At 41.8% G+C, this 22,146-nt stretch overlaps 1 protein-coding gene and 33 non-coding genes across 34 annotated transcripts in view; all 34 read left to right on the top strand.

Annotated features, from left to right (window-relative positions):
- The window catches only part of LOC135572704 (uncharacterized), a 221,963-nt gene that overhangs the window by 116,523 nt on the left and 83,294 nt on the right, over nt 1-22,146 (top strand). The gene's annotated exons all lie outside the window — the stretch shown is intronic.
- trnan-guu (transfer RNA asparagine (anticodon GUU)) lies at nt 76-149 on the top strand. Its single transcript has one exon. It is a non-coding gene; the product is annotated as a tRNA-Asn (tRNA).
- trnan-guu (transfer RNA asparagine (anticodon GUU)) lies at nt 1,022-1,095 on the top strand. The gene has a single exon. It is a non-coding gene; the product is annotated as a tRNA-Asn (tRNA).
- Nucleotides 1,967-2,040, top strand: trnan-guu (transfer RNA asparagine (anticodon GUU)). Its single transcript has one exon. It is a non-coding gene; the product is annotated as a tRNA-Asn (tRNA).
- On the top strand, nt 2,230-2,303 carry trnan-guu (transfer RNA asparagine (anticodon GUU)). Its single transcript has one exon. It is a non-coding gene; the product is annotated as a tRNA-Asn (tRNA).
- Nucleotides 2,493-2,566, top strand: trnan-guu (transfer RNA asparagine (anticodon GUU)). The gene has a single exon. It is a non-coding gene; the product is annotated as a tRNA-Asn (tRNA).
- On the top strand, nt 3,437-3,510 carry trnan-guu (transfer RNA asparagine (anticodon GUU)). Its single transcript has one exon. It is a non-coding gene; the product is annotated as a tRNA-Asn (tRNA).
- trnan-guu (transfer RNA asparagine (anticodon GUU)) lies at nt 3,700-3,773 on the top strand. The gene has a single exon. It is a non-coding gene; the product is annotated as a tRNA-Asn (tRNA).
- trnan-guu (transfer RNA asparagine (anticodon GUU)) lies at nt 4,907-4,980 on the top strand. The gene has a single exon. It is a non-coding gene; the product is annotated as a tRNA-Asn (tRNA).
- trnan-guu (transfer RNA asparagine (anticodon GUU)) lies at nt 5,170-5,243 on the top strand. The gene has a single exon. It is a non-coding gene; the product is annotated as a tRNA-Asn (tRNA).
- Nucleotides 6,116-6,189, top strand: trnan-guu (transfer RNA asparagine (anticodon GUU)). The gene has a single exon. It is a non-coding gene; the product is annotated as a tRNA-Asn (tRNA).
- trnan-guu (transfer RNA asparagine (anticodon GUU)) lies at nt 7,899-7,972 on the top strand. The gene has a single exon. It is a non-coding gene; the product is annotated as a tRNA-Asn (tRNA).
- Nucleotides 8,161-8,234, top strand: trnan-guu (transfer RNA asparagine (anticodon GUU)). The gene has a single exon. It is a non-coding gene; the product is annotated as a tRNA-Asn (tRNA).
- On the top strand, nt 9,107-9,180 carry trnan-guu (transfer RNA asparagine (anticodon GUU)). Its single transcript has one exon. It is a non-coding gene; the product is annotated as a tRNA-Asn (tRNA).
- trnan-guu (transfer RNA asparagine (anticodon GUU)) lies at nt 9,370-9,443 on the top strand. Its single transcript has one exon. It is a non-coding gene; the product is annotated as a tRNA-Asn (tRNA).
- On the top strand, nt 9,633-9,706 carry trnan-guu (transfer RNA asparagine (anticodon GUU)). The gene has a single exon. It is a non-coding gene; the product is annotated as a tRNA-Asn (tRNA).
- On the top strand, nt 10,881-10,954 carry trnan-guu (transfer RNA asparagine (anticodon GUU)). The gene has a single exon. It is a non-coding gene; the product is annotated as a tRNA-Asn (tRNA).
- On the top strand, nt 11,855-11,928 carry trnan-guu (transfer RNA asparagine (anticodon GUU)). The gene has a single exon. It is a non-coding gene; the product is annotated as a tRNA-Asn (tRNA).
- trnan-guu (transfer RNA asparagine (anticodon GUU)) lies at nt 12,800-12,873 on the top strand. Its single transcript has one exon. It is a non-coding gene; the product is annotated as a tRNA-Asn (tRNA).
- Nucleotides 13,063-13,136, top strand: trnan-guu (transfer RNA asparagine (anticodon GUU)). Its single transcript has one exon. It is a non-coding gene; the product is annotated as a tRNA-Asn (tRNA).
- trnan-guu (transfer RNA asparagine (anticodon GUU)) lies at nt 14,008-14,081 on the top strand. The gene has a single exon. It is a non-coding gene; the product is annotated as a tRNA-Asn (tRNA).
- Nucleotides 14,271-14,344, top strand: trnan-guu (transfer RNA asparagine (anticodon GUU)). The gene has a single exon. It is a non-coding gene; the product is annotated as a tRNA-Asn (tRNA).
- On the top strand, nt 15,785-15,858 carry trnan-guu (transfer RNA asparagine (anticodon GUU)). Its single transcript has one exon. It is a non-coding gene; the product is annotated as a tRNA-Asn (tRNA).
- On the top strand, nt 16,047-16,120 carry trnan-guu (transfer RNA asparagine (anticodon GUU)). Its single transcript has one exon. It is a non-coding gene; the product is annotated as a tRNA-Asn (tRNA).
- trnan-guu (transfer RNA asparagine (anticodon GUU)) lies at nt 16,310-16,383 on the top strand. Its single transcript has one exon. It is a non-coding gene; the product is annotated as a tRNA-Asn (tRNA).
- On the top strand, nt 17,566-17,639 carry trnan-guu (transfer RNA asparagine (anticodon GUU)). Its single transcript has one exon. It is a non-coding gene; the product is annotated as a tRNA-Asn (tRNA).
- Nucleotides 18,414-18,487, top strand: trnan-guu (transfer RNA asparagine (anticodon GUU)). Its single transcript has one exon. It is a non-coding gene; the product is annotated as a tRNA-Asn (tRNA).
- Nucleotides 19,360-19,433, top strand: trnan-guu (transfer RNA asparagine (anticodon GUU)). Its single transcript has one exon. It is a non-coding gene; the product is annotated as a tRNA-Asn (tRNA).
- On the top strand, nt 19,623-19,696 carry trnan-guu (transfer RNA asparagine (anticodon GUU)). Its single transcript has one exon. It is a non-coding gene; the product is annotated as a tRNA-Asn (tRNA).
- Nucleotides 20,870-20,943, top strand: trnan-guu (transfer RNA asparagine (anticodon GUU)). The gene has a single exon. It is a non-coding gene; the product is annotated as a tRNA-Asn (tRNA).
- Nucleotides 21,132-21,205, top strand: trnan-guu (transfer RNA asparagine (anticodon GUU)). Its single transcript has one exon. It is a non-coding gene; the product is annotated as a tRNA-Asn (tRNA).
- On the top strand, nt 21,386-21,459 carry trnan-guu (transfer RNA asparagine (anticodon GUU)). Its single transcript has one exon. It is a non-coding gene; the product is annotated as a tRNA-Asn (tRNA).
- Nucleotides 21,649-21,722, top strand: trnan-guu (transfer RNA asparagine (anticodon GUU)). The gene has a single exon. It is a non-coding gene; the product is annotated as a tRNA-Asn (tRNA).
- Nucleotides 21,893-21,966, top strand: trnan-guu (transfer RNA asparagine (anticodon GUU)). Its single transcript has one exon. It is a non-coding gene; the product is annotated as a tRNA-Asn (tRNA).

Here is a 22,146-nt window from a genome sequence, read left to right as displayed (position 1 = left end):
TTCGACAACTCCATGTTCAGTTGGATGAGAGCACGAATGGCCAGCGATCAAGCGTCAGGGTCAATCACACCACAAGTCTCTGTGGCGCAATTGGTTAGCGCGTTAGACTGTTAATCTAAAGGTTGGTGGTTCGAGCCCACCCAGGGACGACAGTTCTCAGTTTGTTTTGCTCCATGATGTGGATATGACAAGTCTCTGTGATGGAATAGGTTGGCGCGTTAGACTGTTAATTTAAAAGTTGGTGATTTGAGCCCACCCAGGGATGCTGTCTTTCTGTTCCCAGTGATATGGAAGACATTCCTGGCCTTACAGTAAGCCTGCTTTTGACCTGCTGTGTTTCCTGTTGTCACATGTGATTGGTGTGTTGTTGAACCTGAAAGATAACAAGTTACTATACCTACTGGTAAAATGGCTGTCAATGGTCTCTGATCTTCTGTTACTCAATAGCTTGATCATTCTGTGTTCTCCAAGGAACATATAATTTATTCTTATTAATCTGGCTGGTATGACAACGTAAATGATGTCAATCTGGCATGAAAAACCTTAGCATTTATATTTATCTCGCGAGAAGGACAATGTTGGTCCAGTGTGTTTGTGTGTATATGTACGCCTATACGCCATGAAAGTGACTAGCCACTTCATCATTCTTCCGGAGTCAGTCCCCTAATTATTTTGAATGGGCTTGGCGATTATATATTACGTTTGTGAAAATGCAGTTGTTTAAAATATATATTTATCAGAATATATTTGTGATTGCGGCTGAATTTACTCCTGACAGATGCCTTTTAATATAATGTTGCGCTGACGAACATTGCACTACATTTTTGCCCTTTTAAGGCCATTCAAAAAGCTAACAAACATTAGAAAACTACAGGTCTACTTCCTTGAAAATGTTGCTGCACTTTTGATGCACGTTAACACAACCATTGGAACAAAGTGTTGTTGTTTCGTAAACTCCATGTTCAGTTGGATGAGAGCACGAATGGCCAGTGATCAAGCGTCAGGGTCAATTACACCACAAGTCTCTGTGGCGCAATTGGTTAGCGCGTTAGACTGTTAATCTAAAGGTTGGTGGTTCGAGCCCACCCAGGGACGACAGTTCTCAGTTTGTTTTGCTCCATGATGTGGATATGACAAGTCTCTTTGATGGAATAGGTTGGCGCTGTGACTTATTAATTTAAAAGTTGGTGATTTGAGCCCACCCAGGGATGCTGTCTTTCTGTTCCCAGTGATATGGAAGACATTCCTGGCCTTACAGTAAGCCTGCTTTTGACCTGCTGTGTTTCCTGTTGTCACATGTGATTGGTGTGTTGTTGAACCTGAAAGATAACAAGTTACTATACCTACTGGTAAAATGGCTGTCAATGGTCTCTGATCTTCTGTTACTCAATAGCTTGATCATTCTGTGTTCTCCAAGGAACATATAATTTATTCTTATTAATCTGGCTGGTATGACAACGTAAATGATGTCAATCTGGCATGAAAAACCTTAGCATTTATATTTATCTCATGAGAAGGACAATGTTGGTCCAGTGTGTTTGTGTGTATATGTACGCCTATACGCCATGAAAGTGACTAGCCACTTCATCATTCTTCCGGAGTCAGTCCCCTAATTATTTTGAATGGGCTTGGCGATTATATATTACGTTTGTGAAAATGCAGTTGTTTAAAATATATATTTATCAGAATATATTTGTGATTGCGGCTGAATTTACTCCTGACAGATGCCTTTTAATATAATGTTGCGCTGAGAACATTGCACTACATTTTTGCCCTTTTAAGGCCATTCAAAAAGCTAACAAACATTAGAAAACTACAGGTCTACTTCCTTGAAAATGTTGCTGCACTTTTGATGCACGTTAACACAACCATTGGAACAAAGTGTTGTTGTTTCGTAAACTCCATGTTCAGTTGGATGAGAGCACGAATGGCCAGTGATCAAGCGTCAGGGTCAATTACACCACAAGTCTCTGTGGCGCAATTGGTTAGCGCGTTAGACTGTTAATCTAAAGGTTGGTGGTTCGAGCCCACCCAGAGACGACAGTTCTCAGTTTGTTGTGCTCCATGATGTGGATGTGACATCCTGAACCTGTAATGAGATTCCTGTTATTTTACCCTGCTGATGGTCAAACCATTGGAACAAAGTGTTGTTGTTTCGACAACTCCATGTTCAGTTGGATGAGAGCACGAATGGCCAGCGATCAAGCGTCAGGGTCAATCACACCACAAGTCTCTGTGGCGCAATTGGTTAGCGCGTTAGACTGTTAATCTAAAGGTTGGTGGTTCGAGCCCACCCAGAGACGACAGTTCTCAGTTTGTTGTGCTCCATGATGTGGATGTGACATCCTGAACCTGTAATGAGATTCCTGTTATTTTACCCTGCTGATGGTCAAACCATTGGAACAAAGTGTTGTTGTTTCGAAAACTCCATGTTCAGTTGGATGAGAGCACGAATGGCCAGCGATCAAGCGTCAGGGTCAATCACACCACAAGTCTCTGTGGCGCAATTGGTTAGCGCGTTAGACTGTTAATCTAAAGGTTGGTGGTTCGAGCCCACCCAGGGACGACAGTTCTCAGTTTGTTTTGCTCCATGATGTGGATATGACAAGTCTCTGTGATGGAATAGGTTGGCGCGTTAGACTGTTAATTTAAAAGTTGGTGATTTGAGCACCCAGGGATGCTGTCTTTCTGTTCCCAGTGATATGGAAGACATTCCTGGCCTTACAGTAAGCCTGCTTTTGACCTGCTGTGTTTCCTGTTGTCACATGTGATTGGTGTGTTGTTGAACCTGAAAGATAACAAGTTACTATACCTACTGGTAAAATGGCTGTCAATGGTCTCTGATCTTCTGTTACTCAATAGCTTGATCATTCTGTGTTCTCCAAGGAACATATAATTTATTCTTATTAATCTGGCTGGTATGACAACGTAAATGATGTCAATCTGGCATGAAAAACCTTAGCATTTATATTTATCTCGTGAGAAGGACAATGTTGGTCCAGTGTGTTTGTGTGTATATGTACGCCTATACGCCATGAAAGTGACTAGCCACTTCATCATTCTTCCGGAGTCAGTCCCCTAATTATTTTGAATGGGCTTGGCGATTATATATTACGTTTGTGAAAATGCAGTTGTTTAAAATATATATTTATCAGAATATATTTGTGATTGCGGCTGAATTTACTCCTGACAGATGCCTTTTAATATAATGTTGCGCTGACGAACATTGCACTACATTTTTGCCCTTTTAAGGCCATTCAAAAAGCTAACAAACATTAGAAAACTACAGGTCTACTTCCTTGAAAATGTTGCTGCACTTTTGATGCACGTTAACACAACCATTGGAACAAAGTGTTGTTGTTTCGTAAACTCCATGTTCAGTTGGATGAGAGCACGAATGGCCAGTGATCAAGCGTCAGGGTCAATTACACCACAAGTCTCTGTGGCGCAATTGGTTAGCGCGTTAGACTGTTAATCTAAAGGTTGGTGGTTCGAGCCCACCCAGAGACGACAGTTCTCAGTTATTTGTGCTCCATGATGTGGATGTGACATCCTGAACCTGTAATGAGATTCCTGTTATTTTACCCTGCTGATGGTCAAACCATTGGAACAAAGTGTTGTTGTTTCGAAAACTCCATGTTCAGTTGGATGAGAGCACGAATGGCCAGCGATCAAGCGTCAGGGTCAATCACACCACAAGTCTCTGTGGCGCAATTGGTTAGCGCGTTAGACTGTTAATCTAAAGGTTGGTGGTTCGAGCCCACCCAGGGACGACAGTTCTCAGTTTGTTTTGCTCCATGATGTGGATATGACAAGTCTCTGTGATGGAATAGGTTGGCGCGTTAGACTGTTAATTTAAAAGTTGGTGATTTGAGCCCACCCAGGGATGCTGTCTTTCTGTTCCCAGTGATATGGAAGACATTCCTGGCCTTACAGTAAGCCTGCTTTTGACCTGCTGTGTTTCCTGTTGTCACATGTGATTGGTGTGTTGTTGAACCTGAAAGATAACAAGTTACTATACCTACTGGTAAAATGGCTGTCAATGGTCTCTGATCTTCTGTTACTCAATAGCTTGATCATTCTGTGTTCTCCAAGGAACATATAATTTATTCTTATTAATCTGGCTGGTATGACAACGTAAATGATGTCAATCTGGCATGAAAAACCTTAGCATTTATATTTATCTCGTGAGAAGGACAATGTTGGTCCAGTGTGTTTGTGTGTATATGTACGCCTATACGCCATGAAAGTGACTAGCCACTTCATCATTCTTCCGGAGTCAGTCCCCTAATTATTTTGAATGGGCTTGGCGATTATATATTACGTTTGTGAAAATGCAGTTGTTTAAAATATATATTTATCAGAATATATTTGTGATTGCGGCTGAATTTACTCCTGACAGATGCCTTTTAATATAATGTTGCGCTGACGAACATTGCACTACATTTTTGCCCTTTTAAGGCCATTCAAAAAGCTAACAAACATTAGAAAACTACAGGTCTACTTCCTTGAAAATGTTGCTGCACTTTTGATGCACGTTAACACAACCATTGGAACAAAGTGTTGTTGTTTCGTAAACTCCATGTTCAGTTGGATGAGAGCACGAATGGCCAGTGATCAAGCGTCAGGGTCAATTACATCACAAGTCTCTGTGGCGCAATTGGTTACGTTTAGACTGTTAATCTAAAGGTTGGTGGTTCGAGCCCACCCAGAGACGACAGTTCTCAGTTATTTGTGCTCCATGATGTGGATGTGACATCCTGAACCTGTAATGAGATTCCTGTTATTTTACCCTGCTGATGGTCAAACCATTGGAACAAAGTGTTGTTGTTTCGAAAACTCCATGTTCAGTTGGATGAGAGCACGAATGGCCAGCGATCAAGCGTCAGGGTCAATCACACCACAAGTCTCTGTGGCGCAATTGGTTAGCGCGTTAGACTGTTAATCTAAAGGTTGGTGGTTCGAGCCCACCCAGAGACGACAGTTCTCAGTTTGTTGTGCTCCATGATGTGGATGTGACATCCTGAACCTGTAATGAGATTCCTGTTATTTTACCCTGCTGATGGTCAAACCATTGGAACAAAGTGTTGTTGTTTCGACAACTCCATGTTCAGTTGGATGAGAGCACGAATGGCCAGCGATCAAGCGTCAGGGTCAATCACACCAAAAGTCTCTGTGGCGCAATTGGTTAGCGCGTTAGACTGTTAATCTAAAGGTTGGTGGTTCGAGCCCACCCAGGGACGACAGTTCTCAGTTTGTTTTGCTCCATGATGTGGATATGACAAGTCTCTGTGATGGAATAGGTTGGCGCGTTAGACTGTTAATTTAAAAGTTGGTGATTTGAGCCCACCCAGGGATGCTGTCTTTCTGTTCCCAGTGATATGGAAGACATTCCTGGCCTTACAGTAAGCCTGCTTTTGACCTGCTGTGTTTCCTGTTGTCACATGTGATTGGTGTGTTGTTGAACCTGAAAGATAACAAGTTACTATACCTACTGGTAAAATGGCTGTCAATGGTCTCTGATCTTCTGTTACTCAATAGCTTGATCATTCTGTGTTCTCCAAGGAACATATAATTTATTCTTATTAATCTGGCTGGTATGACAACGTAAATGATGTCAATCTGGCATGAAAAACCTTAGCTTTTATATTTATCTCGCGAGAAGGACAATGTTGGTCCAGTGTGTTTGTGTGTATATGTACGCCTATACGCCATGAAAGTGACTAGCCACTTCATCATTCTTCCGGAGTCAGTCCCCTAATTATTTTGAATGGGCTTGGCGATTATATATTACGTTTGTGAAAATGCAGTTGTTTAAAATATATATTTATCAGAATATATTTGTGATTGCGGCTGAATTTACTCCTGACAGATGCCTTTTAATATAATGTTGCGCTGAGGAACATTGCAGTACATTTTTGCCCTTTTAAGGCCATTCAAAAAGCTAACAAACATTAGAAAACTACAGGTCTACTTCCTTGAAAATGTTGCTGCAATTTTGATGCACGTTAACACAACCATTGGAACAAAGTGTTGTTGTTTCGTAAACTCCATGTTCAGTTGGATGAGAGCACGAATGGCCAGTGATCAAGCGTCAGGGTCAATTACACCACAAGTCTCTGTGGCGCAATTGGTTAGCGCGTTAGACTGTTAATCTAAAGGTTGGTGGTTCGAGCCCACCCAGAGACGACAGTTCTCAGTTTGTTGTGCTCCATGATGTGGATGTGACATCCTGAACCTGTAATGAGATTCCTGTTATTTTACCCTGCTGATGGTCAAACCATTGGAACAAAGTGTTGTTGTTTCGAAAACTCCATGTTCAGTTGGATGAGAGCACGAATTGCCAGCGATCAAGCGTCAGGGTCAATCACACCACAAGTCTCTGTGGCGCAATTGGTTAGCGAGTTAGACTGTTAATCTAAAGGTTGGTGGTTCGAGCCCACCCAGAGACGACAGTTCTCAGTTTGTTGTGCTCCATGATGTGGATGTGACATCCTGAACCTGTAATGAGATTCCTGTTATTTTACCCTGCTGATGGTCAAACCATTGGAACAAAGTGTTGTTGTTTCGACAACTCCATGTTCAGTTGGATGAGAGCACGAATGGCCAGCGATCAAGCGTCAGGGTCAATCACACCACAAGTCTCTGTGGTGCAAATGGTTACTGCGTTAGACTGTTAATCTAAAGGTTGGTGGTTCGAGCCCACCCAGGGACGACAGTTCTCAGTTTGTTTTGCTCCATGATGTGGATATGACAAGTCTCTGTGATGGAATAGGTTGGCGCGTTAGACTGTTAATTTAAAAGTTGGTGATTTGAGCCCACCCAGGGATGCTGTCTTTCTGTTCCCAGTGATATGGAAGACATTCCTGGCCTTACAGTAAGCCTGCTTTTGACCTGCTGTGTTTCCTGTTGTCACATGTGATTGGTGTGTTGTTGAACCTGAAAGATAACAAGTTACTATACCTACTGGTAAAATGGCTGTCAATGGTCTCTGATCTTCTGTTACTCAATAGCTTGATCATTCTGTGTTCTCCAAGGAACATATAATTTATTCTTATTAATCTGGCTGGTATGACAACGTAAATGATGTCAATCTGGCATGAAAAACCTTAGCATTTATATTTATCTCGCGAGAAGGACAATGTTGGTCCAGTGTGTTTGTGTGTATATGTACGCCTATACGCCATGAAAGTGACTAGCCACTTCATCATTCTTCCGGAGTCAGTCCCCTAATTATTTTGTTGTTGAACCTGAAAGATGACAAGTTACTATACCTACTGGTAAAATGGCTGTCAATGGTCTCTGATCTTCTGTTACTCAATAGCTTGATCATTCTGTGTTCTCCAAGGAACATATAATTTATTCTTATTAATCTGGCTGGTATGACAATGGAAATGGCGTCAATCTGGCATGAAAAACCTTAGCATTTATATTTATCTCGTGAGAAGGACAATGTTGGTCCAGTGTGTTTGTGTGTATATGTACGCCTATACGCCATGAAAGTGACTAGCCACTTCATCATTCTTCCGGAGTCAGTCCCCTAATTATTTTGAATGGGCTTGGCGATTATATATTACGTTTGTGAAAATGCAGTTGTTTAAAATATATATTTATCAGAATATATTTGTGATTGCGGCTGAATTTACTCCTGACAGATGCCTTTTAATATAATGTTGCGCTGACGAACATTGCACTACATTTTTGCCCTTTTAAGGCCATTCAAAAAGCTAACAAACATTAGAAAACTACAGGTCTACTTCCTTGAAAATGTTGCTGCACTTTTGATGCACGTTAACACAACCATTGGAACAAAGTGTTGTTGTTTCGTAAACTCCATGTTCAGTTGGATGAGAGCACGAATGGCCAGTGATCAAGCGTCAGGGTCAATTACACCACAAGTCTCTGTGGCGCAATTGGTTAGCGCGTTAGACTGTTAATCTAAAGGTTGGTGGTTCGAGCCCACCCAGAGACGACAGTTCTCAGTTTGTTGTGCTCCATGATGTGGATGTGACATCCTGAACCTGTAATGAGATTCCTGTTATTTTACCCTGCTGATGGTCAAACCATTGGAACAAAGTGTTGTTGTTTCGAAACTCCATGTTCAGTTGGATGAGAGCACGAATGGCCAGCGATCAAGCGTCAGGGTCAATCACACCACAAGTCTCTGTGGCGCAATTGGTTAGCGCGTTAGACTGTTAATCTAAAGGTTGGTGGTTCGAGCCCACCCAGGGACGACAGTTCTCAGTTTGTTTTGCTCCATGATGTGGATATGACAAGTCTCTGTGATGGAATAGGTTGGCGCGTTAGACTGTTAATTTAAAAGTTGGTGATTTGAGCCCACCCAGGGATGCTGTCTTTCTGTTCCCAGTGATATGGAAGACATTCCTGGCCTTACAGTAAGCCTGCTTTTGACCTGCTGTGTTTCCTGTTGTCACATGTGATTGGTGTGTTGTTGAACCTGAAAGATAACAAGTTACTATACCTACTGGTAAAATGGCTGTCAATGGTCTCTGATCTTCTGTTACTCAATAGCTTGATCATTCTGTGTTCTCCAAGGAACATATAATTTATTCTTATTAATCTGGCTGGTATGACAACGTAAATGATGTCAATCTGGCATGAAAAACCTTAGCATTTATATTTATCTCGTGAGAAGGACAATGTTGGTCCAGTGTGTTTGTGTGTATATGTACGCCTATACGCCATGAAAGTGACTAGCCACTTCATCATTCTTCCGGAGTCAGTCCCCTAATTATTTTGAATGGGCTTGGCGATTATATATTACGTTTGTGAAAATGCAGTTGTTTAAAATATATATTTATCAGAATATATTTGTGATTGCGGCTGAATTTACTCCTGACAGATGCCTTTTAATATAATGTTGCGCTGACGAACATTGCACTACATTTTTGCCCTTTTAAGGCCATTCAAAAAGCTAACAAACATTAGAAAACTACAGGTCTACTTCCTTGAAAATGTTGCTGCACTTTTGATGCACGTTAACACAACCATTGGAACAAAGTGTTGTTGTTTCGTAAACTCCATGTTCAGTTGGATGAGAGCACGAATGGCCAGTGATCAAGCGTCAGGGTCAATTACACCACAAGTCTCTGTGGCGCAATTGGTTAGCGCGTTAGACTGTTAATCTAAAGGTTGGTGGTTCGAGCCCACCCAGAGACGACAGTTCTCAGTTTGTTGTGCTCCATGATGTGGATGTGACATCCTGAACCTGTAATGAGATTCCTGTTATTTTACCCTGCTGATGGTCAAACCATTGGAACAAAGTGTTGTTGTTTCGACAACTCCATGTTCAGTTGGATGAGAGCACGAATGGCCAGCGATCAAGCGTCAGGGTCAATCACACCACAAGTCTCTGTGGCGCAATTGGTTAGCGCGTTAGACTGTTAATCTAAAGGTTGGTGGTTCGAGCCCACCCAGAGACGACAGTTCTCAGTTTGTTGTGCTCCATGATGTGGATGTGACATCCTGAACCTGTAATGAGATTCCTGTTATTTTACCCTGCTGATGGTCAAACCATTGGAACAAAGTGTTGTTGTTTCGACAACTCCATGTTCAGTTGGATGAGAGCACGAATGGCCAGCGATCAAGCGTCAGGGTCAATCACACCACAAGTCTCTGTGGCGCAATTGGTTAGCGCGTTAGACTGTTAATCTAAAGGTTGGTGGTTCGAGCCCACCCAGGGACGACAGTTCTCAGTTTGTTTTGCTCCATGATGTGGATATGACAAGTCTCTGTGATGGAATAGGTTGGCGCGTTAGACTGTTAATTTAAAAGTTGGTGATTTGAGCCCACCCAGGGATGCTGTCTTTCTGTTCCCAGTGATATGGAAGACATTCCTGGCCTTACAGTAAGCCTGCTTTTGACCTGCTGTGTTTCCTGTTGTCACATGTGATTGGTGTGTTGTTGAACCTGAAAGATAACAAGTTACTATACCTACTGGTAAAATGGCTGTCAATGGTCTCTGATCTTCTGTTACTCAATAGCTTGATCATTCTGTGTTCTCCAAGGAACATATAATTTATTCTTATTAATCTGGCTGGTATGACAACGTAAATGATGTCAATCTGGCATGAAAAACCTTAGCATTTATATTTATCTCACGAGAAGGACAATGTTGGTCCAGTGTGTTTGTGTGTATACCTATACGCCATGAAAGTGACTAGCCACTTCATCATTCTTCCGGTCAGTCCCCTAATTATTTTGTTGTTGAACCTGAAAGATGACAAGTTACTATACCTACTGGTAAAATGGCTGTCAATGGTCTCTGATCTTCTGTTACTCAATAGCTTGATCATTCTGTGTTCTCCAAGGAACATATAATTTATTCTTATTAATCTGGCTGGTATGACAATGGAAATGATGTCAATCTGGCATGAAAAACCTTAGCATTTATATTTATCTCGTTTAAGGACAATGTTGGTCCAGTGTGTTTGTGTGTATATGTACGCCTATACGCCATGAAAGTGACTAGCCACTTCATCATTCTTCCGGAGTCAGTCCCCTAATTATTTTGAATGGGCTTGGCGATTATATATTACGTTTGTGAAAATGCAGTTGTTTAAAATATATATTTATCAGAATATATTTGTGATTGCGGCTGAATTTACTCCTGACAGATGCCTTTTAATATAATGTTGCGCTGACGAACATTGCACTACATTTTTGCCCTTTTAAGGCCATTCAAAAAGCTAACAAACATTAGAAAACTACAGGTCTACTTCCTTGAAAATGTTGCTGCACTTTTGATGCACGTTAACACAACCATTGGAACAAAGTGTTGTTGTTTCGTAAACTCCATGTTCAGTTGGATGAGAGCACGAATGGCCAGTGATCAAGCGTCAGGGTCAATTACACCACAAGTCTCTGTGGCGCAATTGGTTAGCGCGTTAGACTGTTAATCTAAAGGTTGGTGGTTCGAGCCCACCCAGAGACGACAGTTCTCAGTTTGTTTTGCTCCATGATGTGGATGTGACATCCTGAACCTGTAATGAGATTCCTGTTATTTTACCCTGCTGATGGTCAAACCATTGGAACAAAGTGTTGTTGTTTGTCACAACTCCATGTTCAGTTGGATGAGAGTTTCCTGTTGTCAATGGCCAGTATGCAGTTACTATACCTACAAGTAATCTGTCAATGGTCTCTGAGTCTCTGTGGCTTGAATTGGTTAGTTCTTAGACTGTTAATCTAAAGGTTGGTGGTTCAGAGCAACCCAGAGATGATGTCAACAGTTCTCAACCTTTGTTGTGCTCCATGATGTGGATGTGACAATGTCCTGTGATGTAATTTGTGTGAGATTCCTGTTATTTTAATGCTGATGGTCAAACCATTGGAAAATGCAAAAATGTTAGTGATATATTTGTGATCAGTTGGATGAATTTACTGGTTATTAATATAATGTTGGCTGGAGTAAGCAGCTTTTGACCTGCTGTGTTTCAGGCCATGTTGTCAGTGGTGGTGTGTTGTTGAACAGTCTGACCCAACAATGTTCTGCACTTTTGATCATCTGTGAAAATTGGATGTCACCTGTACTGACCTGATGTTCTGTTACTGAAAGGTGATCAGCGTGGTCAATTACACCACAAGTCTGATGGCCAATTGGTTGGTTTAGATGACTTTAGACTGTTAATCTAAAGGTTGGTGTTTGCCCAGGACACAGTTCTCATTTTTGTGCTCCATGATGTGGATGTGACATCCTGTAATGAGATTCCTGTTATTTTACCCTGCTGATGGTCAAACCATTGGAACAAAGTGTTGTTGTTTCGACAACTCCATGTTCAGTTGGATGAGAGCACGAATGGCCAGCGATCAAGCGTCAGGGTCAATCACACCACAAGTCTCTGTGGCGCAATTGGTTAGCGCGTTAGACTGTTAATCTAAAGGTTGGTGGTTCGAGCCCACCCAGGGACGACAGTTCTCAGTTTGTTTTGCTCCATGATGTGGATATGACAAGTCTCTGTGATGGAATAGGTTGGCGCGTTAGACTGTTAATTTAAAAGTTGGTGATTTGAGCCCACCCAGGGATGCTGTCTTTCTGTTCCCAGTGATATGGAAGACATTCCTGGCCTTACAGTAAGCCTGCTTTTGACCTGCTGTGTTTCCTGTTGTCACATGTGATTGGTGTGTTGTTGAACCTGAAAGATAACAAGTTACTATACCTACTGGTAAAATGGCTGTCAATGGTCTCTGATCTTCTGTTACTCAATAGCTTGATCATTCTGTGTTCTCCAAGGAACATATAATTTATTCTTATTAATCTGGCTGGTATGACAACGTAAATGATGTCAATCTGGCATGAAAAACCTTAGCATTTATATTTATCTCGTGAGAAGGACAATGTTGGTCCAGTGTGTTTGTGTGTATATGTACGCCTATACGCCATGAAAGTGACTAGCCACTTCATCATTCTTCCGGAGTCAGTCCCCTAATTATTTTGAATGGGCTTGGCGATTATATATTACGTTTGTGAAAATGCAGTTGTTTAAAATATATATTTATCAGAATATATTTGTGATTGCGGCTGAATTTACTCTGACAGATGCCTTTTAATATAATGTTGCGCTGACGAACATTGCACTACATTTTTGCCCTTTTAAGGCCATTCAAAAAGCTAACAAACATTAGAAAACTACAGGTCTACTTCCTTGAAAATGTTGCTGCACTTTTGATGCACGTTAACACAACCATTGGAACAAAGTGTTGTTGTTTCGTAAACTCCATGTTCAGTTGGATGAGAGCACGAATGGCCAGTGATCAAGCGTCAGGGTCAATTACACCACAAGTCTCTGTGGCGCAATTGGTTAGCGCGTTAGACTGTTAATCTAAAGGTTGGTGGTTCGAGCCCACCCAGAGACGACAGTTCTCAGTTTGTTGTGCTCCATGATGTGGATGTGACATCCTGAACCTGTAATGAGATTCCTGTTATTTTACCCTGCTGATGGTCAAACCATTGGAACAAAGTGTTGTTGTTTCGACAACTCCATGTTCAGTTGGATGAGAGCACGAATGGCCAGCGATCAAGCGTCAGGGTCAATCACACCACAAGTCTCTGTGGCGCAATTGGTTAGCGCGTTAGACTGTTAATCTAAAGGTTGGTGGTTCGAGCCCACCCAGGGACGACAGTTCTCAGTTTGTTTTGCTCCATGATGTGGATATGACAAGTCTCTGTGATGGAATAGGTTGGCGCGTTAGACTGTTAATTTAAAAGTTGGTGATTTGAGCCCACCCAGGGATGCTGTCTTTCTGTTCCCAGTGATATGGAAGACATTCCTGGCCTTACAGTAAGCCTGCTTTTGACCTGCTGTGTTTCCTGTTGTCACATGTGATTGGTGTGTTGTTGAACCTGAAAGATAACAAGTTACTATACCTACTGGTAAAATGGCTGTCAATGGTCTCTGATCTTCTGTTACTCAATAGCTTGATCATTCTGTGTTCTCCAAGGAACATATAATTTATTCTTATTAATCTGGCTGGTATGACAACGTAAATGATGTCAATCTGGCATGAAAAACCTTAGCATTTATATTTATCTCGTGAGAAGGACAATGTTGGTCCAGTGTGTTTGTGTGTATATGTACGCCTATACGCCATGAAAGTGACTAGCCACTTCATCATTCTTCCGGAGTCAGTCCCTAATTATTTTGAATGGGCTTGGCGATTATATATTACGTTTGTGAAAATGCAGTTGTTTAAAATATATATTTATCAGAATATATTTGTGATTGCGGCTGAATTTACTCCTGACAGATGCCTTTTAATATAATGTTGCGCTGACGAACATTGCACTACATTTTTGCCCTTTTAAGGCCATTCAAAAAGCTAACAAACATTAGAAAACTACAGGTCTACTTCCTTGAAAATGTTGCTGCACTTTTGATGCACGTTAACACAACCATTGGAACAAAGTGTTGTTGTTTCGTAAACTCCATGTTCAGTTGGATGAGAGCACGAATGGCCAGTGATCAAGCGTCAGGGTCAATTACACCACAAGTCTCTGTGGCGCAATTGGTTAGCGCGTTAGACTGTTAATCTAAAGGTTGGTGGTTCGAGCCCACCCAGAGACGACAGTTCTCAGTTTGTTGTGCTCCATGATGTGGATGTGACATCCTGAACCTGTAATGAGATTCCTGTTATTTTACCCTGCTGATGGTCAAACCATTGGAACAAAGTGTTGTTGTTTCGAAAACTCCATGTTCAGTTGGATGAGAGCACGAATGGCCAGCGATCAAGCGTCAGGGTCAATCACACCACAAGTCTCTGTGGCGCAATTGGTTAGCGCGTTAGACTGTTAATCTAAAGGTTGGTGGTTCGAGCCCACCCAGAGACGACAGTTCTCAGTTTGTTGTGCTCCATGATGTGGATGTGACATCCTGAACCTGTAATGAGATTCCTGTTATTTTACCCTGCTGATGGTCAAACCATTGGAACAAAGTGTTGTTGTTTCGACAACTCCATGTTCAGTTGGATGAGAGCACGAATGGCCAGCGATCAAGCGTCAGGGTCAATCACACCACAAGTCTCTGTGGCGCAAATTGGTTAGCGCGTTAGACTGTTAATCTAAAGGTTGGTGGTTCGAGCCCACCCAGGGACGACAGTTCTCAGTTTGTTTTGCTCCATGATGTGGATATGACAAGTCTCTGTGATGGAATAGGTTGGCGCGTTAGACTGTTAATTTAAAAGTTGGTGATTTGAGCCCACCCAGGGATGCTGTCTTTCTGTTCCCAGTGATATGGAAGACATTCCTGGCCTTACAGTAAGCCTGCTTTTGACCTGCTGTGTTTCCTGTTGTCACATGTGATTGGTGTGTTGTTGAACCTGAAAGATAACAAGTTACTATACCTACTGGTAAAATGGCTGTCAATGGTCTCTGATCTTCTGTTACTCAATAGCTTGATCATTCTGTGTTCTCCAAGGAACATATAATTTATTCTTATTAATCTGGCTGGTATGACAACATAAATGATGTCAATCTGGCATGAAAAACCTTAGCATTTATATTTATCTCGAGAAGGACAATGTTGGTCCAGTTTGTGTGTATATGTACGCCTATACGCCATGAAAGTGACTAGCCACTTCATCATTCTTCCGGAGTCAGTCCCCTAATTATTTTGTTGTTGAACCTGAAAGATGACAAGTTACTATACCTACTGGTAAAATGGCTGTCAATGGTCTCTGATCTTCTGTTACTCAATAGCTTGATCATTCTGTGTTCTCCAAGGAACATATAATTTATTCTTATTAATCTGGCTGGTATGACAATGGAAATGATGTCAATCTGGCATGAAAAACCTTAGCATTTATATTTATCTCGTGAGAAGGACAATGTTGGTCCAGTGTGTTTGTGTGTATATGTACGCCTATACGCCATGAAAGTGACTAGCCACTTCATCATTCTTCCGGAGTCAGTCCCTAATTATTTTGAATGGGCTTGGCGATTATATATTACGTTTGTGAAAATGCAGTTGTTTAAAATATATATTTATCAGAATATATTTGTGATTGCGGCTGAATTTACTCCTGACAGATGCCTTTTAATATAATGTTGCGCTGACGAACATTGCACTACATTTTTGCCCTTTTAAGGCCATTCAAAAAGCTAACAAACATTAGAAAACTACAGGTCTACTTCCTTGAAAATGTTGCTGCACTTTTGATGCACGTTAACACAACCATTGGAACAAAGTGTTGTTGTTTCGTAAACTCCATGTTCAGTTGGATGAGAGCACGAATGGCCAGCGATCAAGCTTCAGGGTCAATTACACCACAAGTCTCTGTGGCGCAATTGGTTAGCGCGTTAGACTGTTAATCTAAAGGTTGGTGGTTCGAGCCCACCCAGAGACGACAGTTCTCAGTTTGTTGTGCTCCATGATGTGGATGTGACATCCTGAACCTGTAATGAGATTCCTGTTATTTTACCCTGCTGATGGTCAAACCATTGGAACAAAGTGTTGTTGTTTCGTAAACTCCATGTTCAGTTTGATGAGAGCACGAATGGCCAGCGAACAAGCGTCAGGGTCTATTACATATAAGTCTCTGTGGCGCAATTGGTTAGCGCGTTAGACTGTTAATCTAAAGGTTGGTGGTTCGAGCCCACCCAGAGACGACAGTTCTCAGTTTGTTGTGCTCCATGATGTGGATGTGACATCCTGAACCTGTAATGAGATTCCTGTTATTTTACCCTGCTGATGGTCAAACCATTGGAACAAAGTGTTGTTGTTTCGACAACTCCATGTTCAGTTGGATGAGAGCACGAATGGCCAGCGATCAAGCGTCAGGGTCAATCACACCACAAGTCTCTGTGGCGCAATTGGTTAGCGCGTTAGACTGTTAATCTAAAGGTTGGTGGTTCGAGCCCACCCAGGGACGACAGTTCTCAGTTTGTTTTGCTCCATGATGTGGATATGACAAGTCTCTGTGATGGAATAGGTTGGCGCGTTAGACTGTTAATTTAAAAGTTGGTGATTTGAGCCCACCCAGGGATGCTGTCTTTCTGTTCCCAGTGATATGGAAGACATTCCTGGCCTTACAGTAAGCCTGCTTTTGACCTGCTGTGTTTCCTGTTGTCACATGTGATTGGTGTGTTGTTGAACCTGAAAGATAACAAGTTACTATACCTACTGGTAAAATGGCTGTCAATGGTCTCTGATCTTCTGTTACTCAATAGCTTGATCATTCTGTGTTCTCCAAGGAACATATAATTTATTCTTATTAATCTGGCTGGTATGACAACATAAATGATGTCAATCTGGCATGAAAAACCTTAGCATTTATATTTATCTCGCGAGAAGGACAATGTTGGTCCAGTGTGTTTGTGTGTATATGTACGCCTATACGCCATGAAAGTGACTAGCCACTTCATCATTCTTCCGGAGTCAGACCCTAATTATTTTGTTGTTGAACCTGAAAGATGACAAGTTACTATACCTACTGGTAAAATGGCTGTCAATGGTCTCTGATCTTCTGTTACTCAATAGCTTGATCATTCTGTGTTCTCCAAGGAACATATAATTTATTCTTATTAATCTGGCTGGTATGACAATGGAAATGGCGTCAATCTGGCATGAAAAACCTTAGCATTTATATTTATCTCGTGAGAAGGACAATGTTGGTCCAGTGTGTTTGTGTGTATATGTACGCCTATACGCCATGAAAGTGACTAGCCACTTCATCATTCTTCCGGAGTCAGTCCCCTAATTATTTTGAATGGGCTTGGCGATTATATATTACGTTTGTGAAAATGCAGTTGTTTAAAATATATATTTATCAGAATATATTTGTGATTGCGGCTGAATTTACTCCTGACAGATGCCTTTTAATATAATGTTGCGCTGACGAACATTGCACTACATTTTTGCCCTTTTAAGGCCATTCAAAAAGCTAACAAACATTAGAAAACTACAGGTCTACTTCCTTGAAAATGTTGCTGCACTTTTGATGCACGTTAACACAACCATTGGAACAAAGTGTTGTTGTTTCGTAAACTCCATGTTCAGTTGGATGAGAGCACGAATGGCCAGTGATCAAGCGTCAGGGTCAATTACACCACAAGTCTCTGTGGCGCAATTGGTTAGCGCGTTAGACTGTTAATCTAAAGGTTGGTGGTTCGAGCCCACCCAGAGACGACAGTTCTCAGTTTGTTGTGCTCCATGATGTGGATGTGACATCCTGAACCTGTAATGAGATTCCTGTTATTTTACCCTGCTGATGGTCAAACCATTGGAACAAAGTGTTGTTGTTTCAAATCCATGTTCAGTTGGATGAGACACGAATGGCCAGCAGATCAAGTTCAGGGTCAATCAGCCAAATGTCTCTGTGGCGCTAGTTGGTTAATGCAGTTAACTGTTAACTAACAAGGTGGAATTGTACATAAGGATATATGAATGAGTGATGGTACAGAGCCCAGTAGATGAATTGTACAGTTCTCAGTTTGTTGTGCTCCAATGTGGAGTGACATAAGAATGCAGTCGATGATCTAGACTACAGTAATACATATGCAAATGAGATTCTGTTATTTACATCATTTCCCATTGGTTACCCTGCACCCAGAGTCAAACCACTTGTTAGTGGTGGCTGTTTAACAGTCAAAGCCTGAGTTAGAAGCTGTTTTGTTGTTGACCTCGCCTTCTGGATGATAGCTCCATGTTCAGTTGGATGAGAGCACGAATGGCCAGGTATCAAGCGTGATGGGTCAATCACACCACAAGTCTCTGTGGCGCAGATTCCTAAAGGTTGGTGTTATTTTACCTCAGTTTGTTGTGCTGATGATGTGGAAACCTGTAATGAGATTCCTGTTAGATGCCATTGGAACAAAGTGTTGTTGTTTCGACAACTCCATGTTCAGTTGGATGAGAGCACGAATGGCCAGCGATCAAGCGTCAGGGTCAATCACACCACAAGTCTCTGTGGCGCAATTGGTTAGCGCGTTAGACTGTTAATCTAAAGGTTGGTGGTTCGAGCCCACCCAGGGACGAAAGTTCTCAGTTTGTTTTGCTCCATGATGTGGATATGACAAGTCTCTGTGATGGAATAGGTTGGCGCGTTAGACTGTTAATTTAAAAGTTGGTGATTTGAGCCCACCCAGGGATGCTGTCTTTCTTTTATCAGTGATATGGAAGACCTTCCTGGCCTTACAGTAAGCCTGCTTTTGACCTGCTGTGTTTCCTGTTGTCACATGTGATTGGTGTGTTGTTGAACCTGAAAGATGACAAGTTACTATACCTACTGGTAAAATGGCTGTCAATGGTCTCTGATCTTCTGTTACTCAATAGCTTGATCATTCTGTGTTCTCCAAGGAACATATAATTTATTCTTATTAATCTGGCTGGTATGACAATGTAAATGGCGTCAATCTGGCATGAAAAACCTTAGCATTTATATTTATCTCGCGAGAAGGACAATGTTGGTCCAGTGTGTTTGTGTGTATATGTACGCCGATACGCCATGAAAGTGACTAGCCACTTCATCATTCTTCCGGAGTCAGTCCCCTAATTATTTTGAATGGGCTTGGCGATTATATATTACGTTTGTGAAAATGCAGTTGTTTAAAATATATATTTATCAGAATATATTTGTGATTGCGGCTGAATTTACTCCTGACAGATGCCTTTTAATATAATGTTGCGCTGACGAACATTGCACTACATTTTTGCCCTTTTAAGGCCATTCAAAAAGCTAACAAACATTAGAAAACTACAGGTCTACTTCCTTGAAAATGTTGCTGCACTTTTGATGCACGTTAACACAACCATTGGAACAAAGTGTTGTTGTTTCGTAAACTCCATGTTCAGTTGGATGAGAGCACGAATGGCCAGTGATCAAGCGTCAGGGTCAATTACACCACAAGTCTCTGTGGCGCAATTGGTTAGCGCGTTAGACTGTTAATCTAAAGGTTGGTGGTTCGAGCCCACCCAGAGACGACAGTTCTCAGTTTGTTGTGCTCCATGATGTGGATGTGACATCCTGAACCTGTAATGAGATTCCTGTTATTTTACCCTGCTGATGGTCAAACCATTGGAACAAAGTGTTGTTGTTTCGACAACTCCATGTTCAGTTGGATGAGAGCACGAATGGCCAGCGATCAAGCGTCAGGGTCAATCACACCACAAGTCTCTGTGGCGCAATTGGTTAGCGCGTTAGACTGTTAATCTAAAGGTTGGTGGTTCGAGCCCACCCAGGGACGACAGTTCTCAGTTTGTTTTGCTCCATGATGTGGATATGACAAGTCTCTGTGATGGAATAGGTTGGCGCGTTAGACTGTTAATTTAAAAGTTGGTGATTTGAGCCCACCCAGGATGCTGTCTTTCTGTTCCCAGTGATATGGAAGACATTCCTGGCCTTACAGTAAGCCTGCTTTTGACCTGCTGTGTTTCCTGTTGTCACATGTGATTGGTGTGTTGTTGAACCTGAAAGATAACAAGTTACTATACCTACTGGTAAAATGGCTGTCAATGGTCTCTGATCTTCTGTTACTCAATAGCTTGATCATTCTGTGTTCTCCAAGGAACATATAATTTATTCTTATTAATCTGGCTGGTATGACAACATAAATGATGTCAATCTGGCATGAAAAACCTTAGCATTTATATTTATCTCCAGAAGGACAATGTTGGTCCAGTGTGTTTGTGTGTATATGTACGCCATACGCCATGAAAGTGACTAGCCACTTCACTTCATTCTTCCTGTTCAGTCCCCTAATTATTTTGTTGTTGAACCTGAAAGATGACAAGTTACTATACCTACTGGTAAAATGGCTGTCAATGGTCTCTGATCTTCTGTTACTCAATTGATCATTCTGTGTTCTCCAAGGAACATATAATTTATTCTTATTAATCTGGCTGGTATGACAATGGAAATGATGTCAATCTGGCATGAAAAACCTTAGCATTTATATTTATCTCGTGAGAAGGACAATGTTGGTCCAGTGTGTTTGTGTGTATATGTACGCCTATACGCCATGAAAGTGACTAGCCACTTCATCATTCTTCCGGAGTCAGTCCCTAATTATTTTGAATGGGCTTGGCGATTATATATTACGTTTGTGAAAATGCAGTTGTTTAAAATATATATTTATCAGAATATATTTGTGATTGCGGCTGAATTTACTCCTGACAGATGCCTTTTAATATAATGTTGCGCTGACGAACATTGCACTACATTTTTGCCCTTTTAAGGCCATTCAAAAAGCTAACAAACATTAGAAAACTACAGGTCTACTTCCTTGAAAATGTTGCTGCACTTTTGATGCACGTTAACACAACCATTGGAACAAAGTGTTGTTGTTTCAAACTCCATGTTCAGTTGGATGAGAGCACGAATGGCCAGTGATCAAGCGTCAGGGTCAATTACACCACAAGTCTCTGTGGCGCAATTGGTTAGCGCGTTAGACTGTTAATCTAAAGGTTGGTGGTTCGAGCCCACCCAGAGACGACAGTTCTCAGTTTGTTGTGCTCCATGATGTGGATGTGACATCCTGAACCTGTAATGAGATTCCTGTTATTTTACCCTGCTGATGGTCAAACCATTGGAACAAAGTGTTGTTGTTTCGAAACTCCATGTTCAGTTGGATGAGAGCACGAATGGCCAGCGATCAAGCGTCAGGGTCAATCACACCACAAGTCTCTGTGGCGCAATTGGTTAGCGCGTTAGACTGTTAATCTAAAGGTTGGTGGTTCGAGCCCACCCAGAGACGACAGTTCTCAGTTTGTTGTGCTCCATGATGTGGATATGACATCCTGAATGATTCCTGTTATTTTACCCTGCTGATGGTCAAACCATTGGAACAAAGTGTTGTTGTTTCGACAACTCCATGTTCAGTTGGATGAGAGCACGAATGGCCAGCGATCAAGCGTCAGGGTCAATCACACCACAAGTCTCTGTGGCGCAATTGGTTAGCGCGTTAGACTGTTAATCTAAAGGTTGGTGGTTCGAGCCCACCCAGAGACGACAGTTCTCAGTTTGTTGTGCTCCATGATGTGGATGTGACATCCTGAACCTGTAATGAGATTCCTGTTATTTTACCCTGCTGATGGTCAAACCATTGGAACAAAGTGTTGTTGTTTCGACAACTCCATGTTCAGTTGGATGAGAGCACGAATGGCCAGCGATCAAGCGTCAGGGTCAATCACACCACAAGTCTCTGTGGCGCAATTGGTTAGCGCGTTAGACTGTTAATCTAAAGGTTGGTGGTTCGAGCCCACCCAGAGACGACAGTTCTCAGTTTGTTGTGCTCCATGATGTGGATGTGACATCCTGTAATGAGATTCCTGCTGATGGTCAAACCATTGGAACAAAGTGTTGTTGTTTCGACAACTCCATGTTCAGTTGGATGAGAGCACGAATGGCCAGCGATCAAGCGTCAGGGTCAATCACACCACAAGTCTCTGTGGCGCAATTGGTTAGCGCGTTAGACTGTTAATCTAAAGGTTGGTGGTTCGAGCCCACCCAGGGACGACAGTTCTCAGTTTGTTTTGCTCCATGATGTGGATATGACAAGTCTCTGTGATGGAATAGGTTGGTGCGTTAGACTGTTAATTTAAAAGTTGGTGATTTGAGCCCACCCAGGGATGCTGTCTTTCTGTTCCCAGTGATATGGAAGACATTCCTGGCCTTACAGTAAGCCTGCTTTTGACC

The sequence above is a fragment of the Oncorhynchus nerka genome, linkage group LG8 (assembly GCF_034236695.1).
Source record: "Oncorhynchus nerka isolate Pitt River linkage group LG8, Oner_Uvic_2.0, whole genome shotgun sequence".
Lineage (NCBI taxonomy): Eukaryota > Metazoa > Chordata > Actinopteri > Salmoniformes > Salmonidae > Oncorhynchus > Oncorhynchus nerka.
Note: the sequence above shows the minus strand (reverse complement) of the source record. Positions and strands in the feature narration are given on the sequence as shown.